A 15,256-nucleotide genomic window follows, 5' to 3' on the forward strand; every position below is an offset into this window, starting at 1 on the left:
ATCAAAAGACTGGCAAAATGGATAGGGTTTTAAAGAGCATGGTAAAGGAGGAAAATGATACAGATTGATTGAAAGGTTTCAGGAGGGAATTCTGCAGCATCAGCAGTTAATTAGCATAACTCTGCAAAGTCCTCCTCACTAACACTTAGCGAATTGTGCAAAAATTGAAGAACTTCCCCACAGACAACTGAAGCCTAATAGAGTCATAGTTTCCATCCCATTGGAGTTGATGGTATACAGTCAGTATTTTGAAGTGCTCTCTACGTTAACTTGGGACCCCATGAAGCTTTATACAATCAGGCTAGATGTGGGCAAAGAGATTTGCTAGTATGTGAACAGAAAATGCTGGAAATACTCAGCAGCATGTACGACAAAAAAGAATTAACACTTTAGGCTGCTGTCAGAACAGGATGGGAAGTTAGAGATGTAACATGTTTTAAGGAAGTACAGAGGCAGGGAGGGGGAGAACAGAATAGAAAGAAGGATCTGCAATGGTGTGGAAAGCAGGAGTGATTAAATAACAAGCAGAATCACTACTAGAACCTGCTGCCTGAGAAAATAGGAGCAGTGGTTATGATGTGAAATTATTGACCCTGATATTGAGCTACTGTTCCTTGCTGTTCATAACAGTGGAGGTGACTGAGGATGAGAGGCCAAAGTGGAATTGGGGTGAAAAATTGAAATGACAAGCAACCTATACTTGGTCATGCTTGCAGCCCAAACAAAGTATTGAGCAAAGTGATCTCCCACGCTGAGTTTGGTCTCCTGAGTGTCGAGAAGACTGTTTTGTGAGCAGCCAATAGGGTATATAACAATGGAAGAAATATATGCAAATTACTGTTCCACCTGGAAGGAGTCTTTGTGGCCCTGCAGGATTGGAAGGGAGAAGGTAAAGGGGCAGATATTACTTCCTACAACTAGGGAAAAGGAGTGTGCATTGGGAGTAATGATAAAGTGGTCCAGGGCATCACAGAGGGAATAGTCCCTTTGAAATGCAACAAAGGGAAGAGAAGATGTGTATGATGGGGGTAATACTCTGGCAGAGATATCGGAGGACAATATGTGGAATGTGAAAAGTGTACGGTAGGATGAAAAGTGAGGGAAAGAGGAATTCAGTTATGGTCTTGGGAGGGAAGAGGTGAGGGCAGAATTGTAAAAATATAATGGATAAGATTGAGGGCCCTTTGTTGAGCAAAAAGAAAGACACTGGTGTGAGTGGTGAAATAGAACAAATTCAAAGGAGTGAGTGGGAGCATGTGGGATCAGAAAGTTCATGGATGTCGGTCAGAAGAATCAGTTCAAGGAGAGTAAAATGTCAAGAAGACAGGGTCACGGGTAACACAGAAGGCGATGGTGCCAAATAGTTAGTCAAGGCTGTCAACAGGTTCAGTGACTGTAAAAGTTGGCCATGAGAGGACAAAATACTGCAAATTCAGAGAAAGATAGGTCAATGGATGAGGGCCTACAGAATCTGACATCAAGAGGCAGCGTGTTAATGAGAAACATGAGGGAGCCAAGGATGGATTCTAGTGGGACATCAGAGGACATAGTGTGGCAGCAGAAAAGAAGTTACTGCAAGTGGTACTCTAGCTATAATTAGACAGTTAAAATTAAACCAACTTAGCCAGCCATATGCCAATGGAAAGATAATGTGGGAGGAAGAATGCAGAAAGGGGACAAAGGACATTGAGGGATAGTTTATCTTTGTCAGCCACCAAGGCTAACACCTTACAAATTCAAGTGAGGGTGGAAGAGACAGGGGAGGAGGGTTTACGAAGACTACTGTAGATGAAAGAATGCAATGGTTATCTTTGCATTCCAGGATAATCCTGGAAGTGACCAATTTTAGCAGGTAAAAGCAGGACCTGTCGATGTATTATATGGTCCATGACATAGAGATGCCGGCATTGGACTGGGGTAGGCACAGTAAGAAGTCTCTCAAAACCAGGTTAAAGTCCAAAAGATTTATTTGATATCACCCAATGAAGGAGCAGCGCTCCAAAAGCTCGTGATTCCAAATAAACCTATTGGACTTTAACCTGGTGTTGTGAGGATTCTTTGTATGGTCCAGTCAAATCTGGATTATTGGAGCAGTTGTCTACCATATCCATTTAAGTTTGAATTCCTGGGAGCAGTGTGAGGGCCTTACTTGGGAAACCATCGAGGGTGAGAGAATGTAATGGTTACACTCAACACAAATCAGCAGAGAGGAAAAGGATAGACAGTCATGATGTCGAAAACTGAGTTGTAGATGAGTTGGAGGAAGGTGTTTTTCCGGGGATAAATACCAAAGGAGGTAGGGTTAGGGCATAGAGATGAACATATTATCTCCAATTGCAACGGGATCTTGATCAATTGGGCCAGTGAGCTGACGAATGGCATAGAGTCATAGTCATAGAGTCATAGAGGTTTACAGCATGGAAACAGGACCTTCGGCCCAACTTGTCCATGCTGCCCTTTTTTTTAAAATCCCAAAGCTAATCACAATTGCCCGCATTTGGCCCATATCCCTCTATACCCATCATACCCATGTAACTATCTAAGTGGTTTTTAAAAGACAAAATTGTACCCATCTCTATCACTACCCCTGGCAGCTTGTTCAACCTTCACCACCCTCTGTGTGAAAAAATTGCCCCTCTGGACACTTTTGTATCTCTCCCTTCTCACCTTAAACCTATGCCCTCTAGTTTTAGACTCCCTTACCTTTGGGAAAAGATATTGACTGTCCAGCTGATCTGTGCCCCTCATTATTTTATAGATGTCTAAAAGATCACCCCTCAGTCTTCTAGACTCCAGAAAAAAAAGTCCCAATCTATCCAGCCTCTCTTTATAACTCAAACCATCAAGTCCCTGTATCATCCTACTAAATCTCTTCTGCACTCTTTCGAGTTGAATAATATAATTTCTATAATAGTGTGACCAGAACTGTACACAGTATTCCAAGTGTGGCCTTACCAATGTCTTGTACAACTTCAAAAAGACACCCAACTCCTGTATTCGATGTTCTGACCGATGAAACCAAGCATGCTGAATGCTTTCTTCACCACTCTGTCCTACTGTGACCCCACTTTCAAGGAGTATTGAACAAGTATCCCTCGATCTCTTTGTTCTGTAACTCTTCCCAATGCCCTACCATTAACTGAGTAAGTCCTGCCCTGGTTCAATCTACCAAAATGCATCACCTCACATTTATCTAAATTAAACTCCATCTGCCATTCCTCAGCCCATTGGCCCAATTGATAAATATCCTGTTGCAATTGGAGTTAATTTTCTTCACTGTCCACTATGCCACCAATCTTGGTGTCATCTGCAAACTTACTAACCATGCCTCCTATATTCTCATCCAAATTAGTAATATAAATGACAAATAACAGTGGACCCATCACTGATCGCTGAGGCACACCACTGTTCACAGGCCTCCAGTTTGATACACAACCCTCCAAAGCCACTCTCTGGCTTCATTCAAGATGCCAATTTTGTATCCATTTAGATACCTCACCCTGGATCCTGTGAGATTTACTTGAGCACCAACTGTAAACAGTATGTTTTCACTGGGTAGCTACATCTGTCAAACTGTTCCGATTCATTATTCCAACAGTTCTTTTCAAATGATGGTACAGTTTCAGCAGACAATCTAATTTTACGTTGTTGTCCTTTTCTTCTGTCTGCAGTAGTAATGAGAGTGGAGTGACCAGATGATTGTGAGGAAAACTTTTCAGGGTTTACAGGATAGGAAGTGTCTTTGTTGTTTCCAGTGGGTAACCCTCTGAAATAGCCTTGTCAACCATTCAGTTCTATAAACCACAATGAAAAATTCAAAAAATAAAATTGGACAGATAACCTGGCATCAACCTAAGCGCTGGAAATAACAAAGGCAATTCCTATCCTGTAAACCTTGCAAAGTTCTCTCCACAATCAGTTGGGATTATATGCCAAAATTGGCAGAGTTGTCCCACAAATTAGTTAAACAACAGCCTGATCTAGTCTTACTCACTAAAATATAACTTGCAGCCAATAACCCAGACTCTTCTATCACCATTCCAGATGGGGCAGTAGAGGGCATACAATCTGGAAGGAGTGGACCTGGGAATCCTTAACATTACCTCAGACTTCCATGAAGTATTATCGTAAGGAAACATCCTGTAGATTACCAACTCCCACCCTCCCTCTACTGATGAATCCTCCACATTGAACACCATTTGGAGGAGGTATTGAGGTTAATAGAGGCATAAGTCGTACTCTCGGTGAGAGGCTTCAATGAGACTTCAAGAGTCACTCAATTGCACCATTGTGGAACAAAGACACAATAGATTTAGGAGCAGAAATAGGCCATTTGAGCCTGCTCCGCCATTCAATAAGATCAGGCTGATCAGGTTGTGGTTTCAATTTCAGTTTCCCCTCTGCCCTCCATAACTGCTGACTCCTTTTATCTATCAGAATGTATCTAACTCTGCCATGAATAAATGTAATATCTGCTTTCAACTGGTCTATAGTTTCCTGCCTTATGTCTCCCACCATTGGAGTAGAGAATTCAAAAGACTAATGGCTCTCTGAGAGAAAAACATTCTCCTTAACTCCATCTTAAATTGTGGCCTCTAGTTCTAGTCTCCCCCACAGCAGGAAACTTCCTCCTGCTGCCCACCCACTTAAGTCCCCTCAGGAGCTTATATTTTTCAATAAGATCGCATCTCATTCCTCTAAACAACAATGGGTACAGAACCTACATGCTTCAATTCTGGAGCCCCCTCCCTAACAACAATGTGGGTGTACCTACACACATGGACTGCAGCAGTTCGAGAAGGCAGCTCACCACTACCTTCTGAAGGGCAATTAAGTATGGAGAATAAATGCTAGCCTAGCCTGCGAAGCCCACATCACATGAAAGAATTTAAAAACTGTAAGGTAAGCCCTCCATTACAGAAATGAGTAAAATGAACCTAATCCAATTTGTTTTTCAAATAAGACAAAAGCTGTACGTGGCACACAGGTGTGGTCTCACCATGGTCCAGTGCAGCTGCAGTATAACTTCCCTACTTCTATATTTCCCTCCCCTTGCAATAAATACCAACATTCAATTTGTCTTCCTAGACATGTGCTGTGACTGCCACTAACTTTTTGTGACTCATGTACCAAGCTACTCAGATTCCTCAATACCACCGAGTTCCACCATTTCTCTCTATTTAAATAATCAATTACTTTTCTATTCTTCCTGATAAAGTAAACAAGTTCACATTTTCTCACATTATAGTCCATCAGCCAAACTTTTGACCAGTTACTCAACCTATCTATATTCCTTTGGAAATCTCTACCTCCTCTTAACAATTTACTTTCCTGCCTATCTTGGCACCATTGGCAAATTTAGTTCCCATACATGAAGTCCCTTCATCCACATCATTGATAGAGATTGCAAATAGTTGAGGTCCCAGCACTGATCCTTGTGTCATTCTACTAATTAGAGCTTGCCAGTCCAAAAAAGACCACTTATTCCCACTCTCTAATCTAGCTAATCAATCTTTATCCAATCTTATATGTTGCCCCCTACACCATGTGGTCTTACCTTTGATTTAGCATTTTATCAAACGTCTTTTGCAAATCCAAATACACCATATTTACAGATTCCTGTTTATCCATCTTGCCTGTTACTTTCTCAAAAAAAATTAATTAAACATGATTTCCCACACAAAGCCATGTTGACTCTAACATTATGACTTCCAGATTGTATGCCCTGTGCTGCATTGCATCCTGCTTTAACCTCTTTGATAATGGACTTTAGCAATTTCCCTATAACAGATATTAGGCTAACTGGCCTAGCGTTTCTTGTTCCTTTCTCCCGCTTTTATTGGATAAAGGAGCTTTTTTACAATCCATTGGGACCCTTCCTGAATCTCAAAAGTTTTGGACAATTAAAACCTATTCTATTACCTATTATAATCTATTATCCCTGCAGCCTATTCTTTTAAGACCCCAGAATGCATACCATCTGGTCCTAGGGACTTTAAGGCCAGAATTTTACCAGCATGCCCACCCGAGGCTTGTAAGATGGTGCCCGAGGCCAATGGAGAATGCCATTCTACGAGACTCGGGGTGGGCATGCTGATAAAATCAGGGCTTAAGTCTAAGAGTTTTCACAGAACGTTTTCCCCTGGTGATGGTGATTGTTTTAAGTTCCTCTCTTCCTTTCACTTGAGGTGTAGAATCTTTGAGAGTTTTCTAAAGTTGTCTGGAGTGAAGAAAGACACAAAATGTCTGTTCACCACCTCTGTAATTTCCTTGATTTCCAACATCAATTCGCCATACTCACTCCCTAGAGCAGTGCTTTTCAGCTGGTGTGTTTTGATTAAAGCTATGTAATCAAATGAAATAATATGTTTCTTCAGAAGGAACTCTTCAAAATGCTGATAATAAAACTTATTCCAACTTATAAATCAAAGAAAGGGTTTAATAAAGAAACATCATTACTCCAAACTTGGGGCCTCACTCTAGGCCATTCCAGCTCTCTACAATTCTACATTGTTCCTTATTTATATGAATCAACTGGTCAGCTAACTATTACATCACTCTGTAATTGATTCCATGGTTAACTGGGTCAACTGACCCTTACATCTTGTTCCCATTGGTCATATTACATCCAATACAAAGTTGTCACCAGTTACATTCTAACAGATTCCCTTTGATTTTTAAAAAAGATTTTTTCAAAATAATTTAAGATAACCATCCTCCAGTATTCGTAATAACTTTCCAGTACTTGCAACCATTTTGTACATTACGAATCCAGAAGCGCTTGATTAGCATGTGAAGCATCATTAAACACAACCAATTTCATATCTTCCGGTTCTCCTAGTGCTGAGAATTTAATTACACACTCCTCTAATTTTAACTGTTTTAATGTTTTATTAGCGTGCAAGATCAACATATTACTGAGCTCTAGGATATTATAGCTCCCATCTAGTCTTGTCTGTGTGCATAGCCAATTTAGCTGTCCTATCATACTCCTCAACAACTGTTTATTTTTGTTGGTTCATTCCTCTTTTTCCATTGCCCTCTCTCTGGTGATGGTGATGGGAATGGGATCAGTACTGTTTAGATATCCCTGTTGACTCATCGTTACACCAGATGTACTTTGTTGAATATCAAGTCCAAGGTATCGAAAAGCACCCACTGCTTGATTCCCTACTTTAAATTCTGTTTTCAGCTTCTCAATTATCCTTTTTTTCAAATTCTTTTGTGCCATCCCACAGGAAATCATTCACATGCGTTATAAAAATTCCAGTTAATTTTATTTTAGCCTTCCATTAAAACTTTGTTGTATCTGCTTTTAACTGGACACAGCCAGTCTTTAGAAATACAGATTGTACAGAGAAATACCAAAATCTTGATGCATCACTTAACCCATAGACACATATATTTAATTTCCACAAATGTCCCTGTGTATTACCTGCTTCTTTGGCTGGCCTCAAAAAAACTTTTGTTTGAAATGTTTCACCCGCAGAAAAGCTGTTTTGATATCAATTGATTTACATATCCAATTATGAGATGCTAGGACAGCAAAAAAAATTTCCAGTGTCACTTTCCCTGCTGTGATTGAATCAACCCTAATGTCTCCCCCATCCAAATGTTCCTCATACCCACAGGTTACTAATCTGGCTTTAGTTTTATATGTTCCACCTTGCAAAACTTTCTCTGTGCAAAACCACCTATGGACAAAGCAGGTTGCCCTTCATCTGATACCTCAGTGTGCACCCCAAACTCCTTTCAACTGTCTAGTTCCCTTTGTTTGGCCTTTCTTACTTCCAGGGGCTCCATTTTGTTTGCAGCTATCCTTATCATGGGGCTTCTACTTCTATTCCTATCATTGATTTGATTCCTAGACTTCCTCGTTAAGTTCAGGCCTTTACTGTCATGTCTGTTTCTTTGTAACAAAAGCTGCAAGCTTTCGAGACAGCCTATCCCTTCGTCAGGTGGCTGGGAGTTCTGATTGTAAAAAGGACTGATTAGAAGAATTGATTAGCTGCACAGACTCACGTTCCAATCATGCATGTAAATTGAGTTTGTGTCTTTGTGTCCTTTTTATGATCAGAACTCCCAGCCACCTGACGAAGGGACAGACTGTCCTGAAAGTTTGCAGCTTTTGCTACAAATAAACCTGTCCGGAATTTAAACTGGTGTTATGGAATTTCTTTCTGTTTTACCCCAGTCCAACGCCGGCATCTCTACATCATATCTGTTTCTGTCAGGGCTGCTACTCTCAGACTGCTGTTCTCTGTTGACACACCTTTGGTCACAGATTTATGACTTTTTCCTGGGTTCACGAATGCTCACTGTCTCACCCTCAGGAATTAGGTCTCACTTTTTTTGTTTCCATCTGTCCACCCCATTTTCACAATCTATAGCTTTGGCCAGTGTTTGTACTTTCCTGAGGTTTTTCCCAATTATAGTGGCTTCTCCCCACTCTCTTGACCCTTCGCGTATGTATGATACTTTGGTAGCTGAACCTTTAAAGTAGCAGCTTTATCCCCTGCTTCATTGGTACTTCGTTGATCATCAGATTCCCATAATAACTCAGGATATGTGCATGTGAAATACTAGGTGCCTCCTGCACTTCTGCAACTTGCTCAGATGCTCCAATTTCATACCCAAGTCCGACTACTCTTGAAGAATGAGCTCACGCTGTCTGGTTATTGTGTTGTACTATAACTACCTTGTTGCCTGTTCCTATCACTTTCCAAGGTCCTTTCCACTCCTTTTTTGCCCTTTCTTTTATAGTAGATCCCATCCCCTTTCTCAAAGTATACCGCCCAATGGTATTATGTGATGCCTTAGGGCCCTTCTTATCTGTTCTGAAGCCTCAGCCTTAATGAAGGCCTTTTCCCCTGCGTGCATAACGTTTAAGTGTGCAGAAGACATGGAGCTAATGCTTTTCCCTTCTAGTGCTGGGGAGCATCTGTCAATATTGACGGCAACTTCGGATTCCTCCCATATACCAACTGGTATAGACTATAGCCCCCCACTATTTGTAACGAATTTTTCGCATGCACTGCCCATGCTAATGCAACCTACAATTTATAGCCTAGTTGATCCGCCAAAGTTCTATGCAACATGTCATCTATAACGGCATGATTCCTTTCACTGAGGCCATTGCTGAATGGGCTCTCTGCTGCAGTGTGCTTTATTATAATATTTAAATTTTCGCAAATATCTTGAAACTCATCATTTGCAAATTCGCCCCCATTGTCTGTCAAAAATTTAGACAGTGCCTCCAACGCTGTTCCAATCCAGTGGGTCATAATTTTATCTATAATGGTCTTTTTATCTTTGCTGTAAATCACGGTGGAAATGCTAAAACGGGTGGCCATTTCCACAAAGTGCAATTGACTTTATCCCATAATCTTTAGATCCATTGCCACTACATCATTGAAATCTCGTGCTAATGGTGGTCTCATGTCTGGACGCTGGAGTGTCCTTCTATATTTAATGCAAATTTCACACTGGGCTGATATTTGTTCTAGGAGATCATTACATCCTTTGTCCAGCACACCTGCATCCTGCAGCAGTGCTCTCAGTCTCTGTGGTGCTGGATGACCAAACTGCTTATGGAGTTTCAGAATTATCTTCTTTTTGTCAATCATGCTGTTTCCTGTTACTGACACTAATACCTCATGAATCCTTTGATTTGAAAATTCTGATTCACTTAAAGGAAGGTAATAATGGCCAGATCTTGTAAAATGTAGGTCCACAGTTTTCCCAAATACCACAGCTTTATCCTGAATCAAACCAAAGGTCATCTGAGCTTTCTTCATCGCAGACCTACTTAACAACAAAGGTATATCACTGGAAATTACAACTGTACTTATAAATAAACTGATTCCCACCATCTTACAGGGAAGTATCAGCCTTCTGGAGAATGTTAGAGTGTTGTCATCTCCAAATCTAAAGCAGGTGGAACTATCATGTTCTTTTACTTTCTTTTGGTCTTTATGATCAAGAGACCCTAAATAACAATCTAGCCAATCTTGGCCGCAGACTGTGGACGTACATCCACTATTTAAAACAGCACAGTTGAAAGAGTCTATCAGGATGCTCGTTATGGGACTCAACTTTTCTGCCACAAAAACAATGTCTTCCTGGTCCTTTTCCTCATCACTATTGGCTTCCATGTATTCTGTGTCACATGTGGTTTCAAAGACACGGTTTCTTCTTTTTGGACAGTTTACAATGTAGTGGTATGTATGGGGAAATTGCATTGGAAACAGTGATTTACAATCCCTCTAGCATTCCTTTGATTTAAATGTCTTTTATCAGTATTCCATGTGCACCTTCTTTCTCTATTTTCAAATCGGTTATAACCATTTTTGACACTAGCTCTGTTATTAACTTTACTGTCTCTTTTTAAAGGCCTTCATGTACCATTTGGTCTGGGACATGGGTAAGTCATCATTAACTCCTTGGTTATGGGTGCTATGGCATTCCGGTCTATATTGAACAAGGTGGCATGGAAGGATTGTTTTCCGAAAAGCTTTTTTAATGATCCTACCATTTGATCAAAGAGGGGCTCTGTTCCCCTTAATTGTATTCCAGTCATTACTCAAAGAGTATCCATATGCAACAGACATGCACAGTCCAACAACTTAAAGACCAATACTGCATCTGGAATATCCAAATTAAATTTCATTAGTCTGTTACGGCCCCTGTTAAAATCCAGGATATACCTTTTCACTGACTGAGTGTCTTGTCTCCTAATCCTGTCAAACATCACCCATCCTTCATAATTCTCCAAGAACTCATCTCTCTGGTAAAACTTATCTAAGTATTGTAGCAGGAGCTGTAGCCCTTCTTCTTTATTCAGGGCACCTGCTGTCCAATTGGAAAATATTTTGCTTCTTATCTGCTCCTAATTGAAAATAACAAAGCTAAAGCTATACCTTGCTTTTTTTTTCAGTGACAAGGGTCCACATTTCCACCTCTGCCTTCCATTGCCAACATGGTTCAGCAACTGAAAAGATAGGAGGACAATCAAATCCCACCGGTTTACTTCTACCTTCTGCAAACGTTGTAGCTCTTTTTCAAAACCAAACATCCAAATTACGATGGGTTTTCCTTTACTACCAGTGTTTCTTCAGAAGGAATTCTTCAAAATGCAGTTAATGAAAATACAACAAAACTTACTCCAATTAATAAATCAAAGAAAGGGTTTAATAAAGAAACATTATTACTCCAAACTTGGGACCTCACCCTGGACTACTCCAAACCCTCCACATTTCTACATTATTCCTTATTTATCGTGAATCAGTTGGTCAGCTGACTATTACATCACTCTGTAATTGGTTCCATTGTTTACTGGGTCAGCTGACCCTTACATCTTGTTCCCATTGGTCACATTGCATCTAATATAAAGTTGTCACTGGTTACATTTTAACAAAATAGTGATATAATAGAGTGAATCCTGTAAACTTGTGACAGCTTTGGTCACTCTAATTGTAGAGCAACTAAAAAATGGGACCCTTTTAGCCGTGCAATGAAAACAAGTTTAAGAATATAGGATTGTTTCATACGCTCTGCTTTCTCTTCACTAACCAATCATGTTCATGCCATCATGTTACTCTCCACCCCCTCACACCACCCCTACACCCATCACCCCCACAATCTTACTTACCCAACTTATGCACCATTATGTTTTCTGGCACCTTATTTGAATGTCTTTTGGAAATCCAATAATACTACATCTATTGATTCCTCCTCATCTACCCTACTGGTTACATCTTCAAAAAAATGCTCAAATATATTTGTCAAACTTAATTTCTCTTTCCTAAAACCATGCCTGATCAGATCATGATGTTCTAAATGCATGTTAAGACTTTCTTAACAAATAGCATTTTCCCAAAGACTGAAGTCAGGCTAACTGACTTGTAGTTCCTAGTTTTCTCTCTCTCTTCTTAATGGTGATACATCTTCTAACATGACTGCAACCATCGTAAATGTAAGTAAAGTTTATGAGCAATCTGTCTACGTAGGGCTTGCATGTTCTCCCCGTGTCTACGTGAGTTCCCTCCAGGTGCTCCAGTTTCCTCCCACACTTCAAAGATGTACACATTAGGCAGATTGGCCATGCTAAAATGTCCTTTAGTGTCCCAAAATGTGTAGATTAGGGGATTAGCAGGATTAAATACATGGAATTATGGGAATAGAATCTGGGTGGGATGTTCTGTCAGAGAATTTGTGCAGACTTGATGGGCCAAATAGCTTTCTTCTGCACTGTATGGATTCTATGATTCTATGAAAGCTTTCTACCCTTCCTCACCATCTAGGTGGTTCCCCAAGATTTGCAGCTGAGGTTGAGGAGGCCTGCTGACTTCCATGCCCTGTTGCCTGTGGTGACTTTGGTGGGCCTGTACCTTAAGGATCTTGGCCTGCTTTTAGGCAGCACGGGTGTTGCAGTGTTGTCCTCCTCGGTGTATGGGGATGGAAGTGTTTTGCTCACAGTGGGGGGGGGAAAGAGTTAGATCGGCTGGACACCCCCAGTTCCACTGGGTGGAACACTTTGGGCTGTACCCGAGATTCTCCTCATTTCTTCAGGTGCCTGATGAGCCCAGTGCTCCTCCATGTCAGAGAGGGACAGCTGAGGTCCAGAAGCCCCACCATTCATTGGCAATGACACTTGTGGATTTCCACAGGGCCTGTGCCATGCAGTTGAAGCCCTTGGACATTGAAGTAATGAGCTGAGCCATGAAGCGGACATCTCCTGCCATGGAATACACATCCTGTGCAAAGGTCTCCACTTCAGACACCAAGTTCTGAGTGTTGGCCTCAGTGCACTGAAGCAACAGCGCCATCTCCTCAGACAGAAGGCAATAGGATTCCTTAGTTGGTTTTGCAATCTGTCATTCCTTCCCGATGCTCGTGATTCTGCCTTTGCAACTGCAGCAGCTCTGAGACAACCAGGCCCAGGGGCACATTATCAACAAAGGCCCAGAAGAGTCCTTGGCTCCAGCCTCCCTCCAAGTGATGGTTTCCTTCACCTGCTCTGGACCTTCAGCTGTGAGGTGCTCACCAGTGAGTGACCCAGAAGCCTGTCTACTTAGTGACCCTACTGAGGTGTAACTGTGCTGTAACGGGTGTGGGTGACAACTGCGATGCCTCTTAAGTGGTGGGGTCTGAGAAGTCTCCCTCAGAGCTGCTGGAGTCCGGTGGTCCAATGGGTGTGAAGATGATCTGGCCTGTTCTGCTGTTTTGCCTGCAAGGGAGATGGCATTAGTGGATTACGGGGAGTATGAACATTGATTACTCACTTGAAACTTGAGAAATTACAGCATGCCTTGAGGATTCTCATGTTTATCTGCGTGCTCCTCCTCCTTCCTGGCCAGCTTGAGTGCTTCTCTTCAAAAGGTGTCAGGGTTCTGTGCTCAGGCATGACTCTGTCTGGCTGCACCTATTCACACTTGTTGTGGTTGAGTTTGTCCTTCAATGACACAGCTAGGCAAAAGTTATCAGATTGAAGATGGTGATGAGGTGTGGCAAGCATGGGACTTGAGTGGGAGGTGGGGTTTGAGAAGCATAGCAGTCACTCGTGGGGTGCATGGTGACTGGGGGAGATGGGAAGAGAGCCTCATGCCTTGTATTGGCAACCCCCAAGGTGGCTGGGTGATGGATGGAGCTGGAAGTGTGAAGAGTGTACAAGGGAGTTCAATAACCCTGGCTGAGTGAAAAAGATTGTTCATCTTCTTCCGATACGGCCATCCATTCTCTTTTGCAGTGAACTGACACTCAAAAGGGCTGCCACTGCACCCCTGGTGTGGGTGCTGACCTTGCCATAAAGCCCTCTTTTGGAGCAGTGGTAGAGTGTATCCCACCTCTCTGCACACCATTCAGCAATCTGGTCAGGGCTCCCTCCACAAAGCGAGGTGTGGACTTCCTGGTTGCCATCCCGTGGAATAAATGTGGAACAAAAAGTGCTGGAGAGCTATTTATATGGAACTCCCCACTGATTATGGCAATTAAGTTGTAGTAGGGCACGTGAATCAGGGGGATCAAGCCACAAGTGGGTGTAATTCTAGTGTGCATAAACATCTTTCCTATTGAGGCATAAAATTCAATCAGAATCTTGCCAATGTCATCAGTGGGAATCACTCTGTTTTTCATACTGGAAGTGACACTCCATCAAAATCTCATAAGATTACACCCATAGTCTTTGTTGTTATATTACTAGCTACCTTTATCTCATATTCTACTTTCTCACTCTTTAATTTGTTTTAGTCGTTTCTTTGCTGGTTCTTAAAATCTGACCACTCTTCTAAGCTACCATGAATCTTTTTGTGATACAATCCATTATTTATTTATTTATTTAACCATAGATATTGCATCCTTCTCAAAGAATCTTTCTTTAGACTGAGCTGAGTTCTGAGGGATACAGCCACCAAATCTTGGAAGTGACTGGTAATGAGGGAACCAACAGAAGAGAAAAAGTTATTTGACAGCATCCTCATTAATCTACCTGTCACAGATGCATCTATACATGATAGCATTGGTAGAAGTTACCACTTCACAGTGCTTGTGTAGAAGTCCCAACTTCACATTGACAATAATATCCAATATGTTCTGCGGCACTACAACATGCTTAATGTAATAGATTCAGAACAAATCCAGCAGATCAAAACTGGTCATCCATGTGGTACTATGGATCATCTTCAGCAACAGAGTTTTATTTAATCACAATCTGTAATCTCATGGTCCAGCATATCCCCTCACTTCACCATTATAATCAAGCCAGGGCATCAATAAACTGTGCAGGAGGACATGCAAAAATCAGAAAGAGGCATACTTAAAAATAAGTTGCTAACCTGGTGAAGCTACATCCCAGGTCTACAGGCATGCTGATTTATAAAAGCATCTTGTGATAGATGGCCAGAAGCAGCAAATCAGATTACAAATCTGCTGACATGCCACATTCAGTTTTGAATAGTGACAGACAATTAAACATACAGAGGAACTGGCTGCATAAACTTCCCATCCTCAATGACTAAAGCAACCATTTTCAACTCAGTGTTGAGTGGATGATCTGAGGGCCCTAGCATCTACCTAGATGCCAACTTTCAGCCAATTTGAATGATACATGAGAACCCCAGCATTTGGAAGTCCAGCCCCCAACCCCTGCAAAGTATACACATCAGAATTTGAAATGACAGCACTGTCCCTTCATTGTCACTGAGTCAACTTCCTCCTTAAGAGCTTTGCAGATGTATCTATGCCACTGTGATAATTCAAG

The sequence above is a fragment of the Carcharhinus amblyrhynchos genome, chromosome 10, assembly GCF_965287045.1.
Source record: "Carcharhinus amblyrhynchos chromosome 10, sCarAmb.v2.hapA, whole genome shotgun sequence".
NCBI classification, from domain to species: Eukaryota; Metazoa; Chordata; class Chondrichthyes; order Carcharhiniformes; family Carcharhinidae; genus Carcharhinus; species Carcharhinus amblyrhynchos.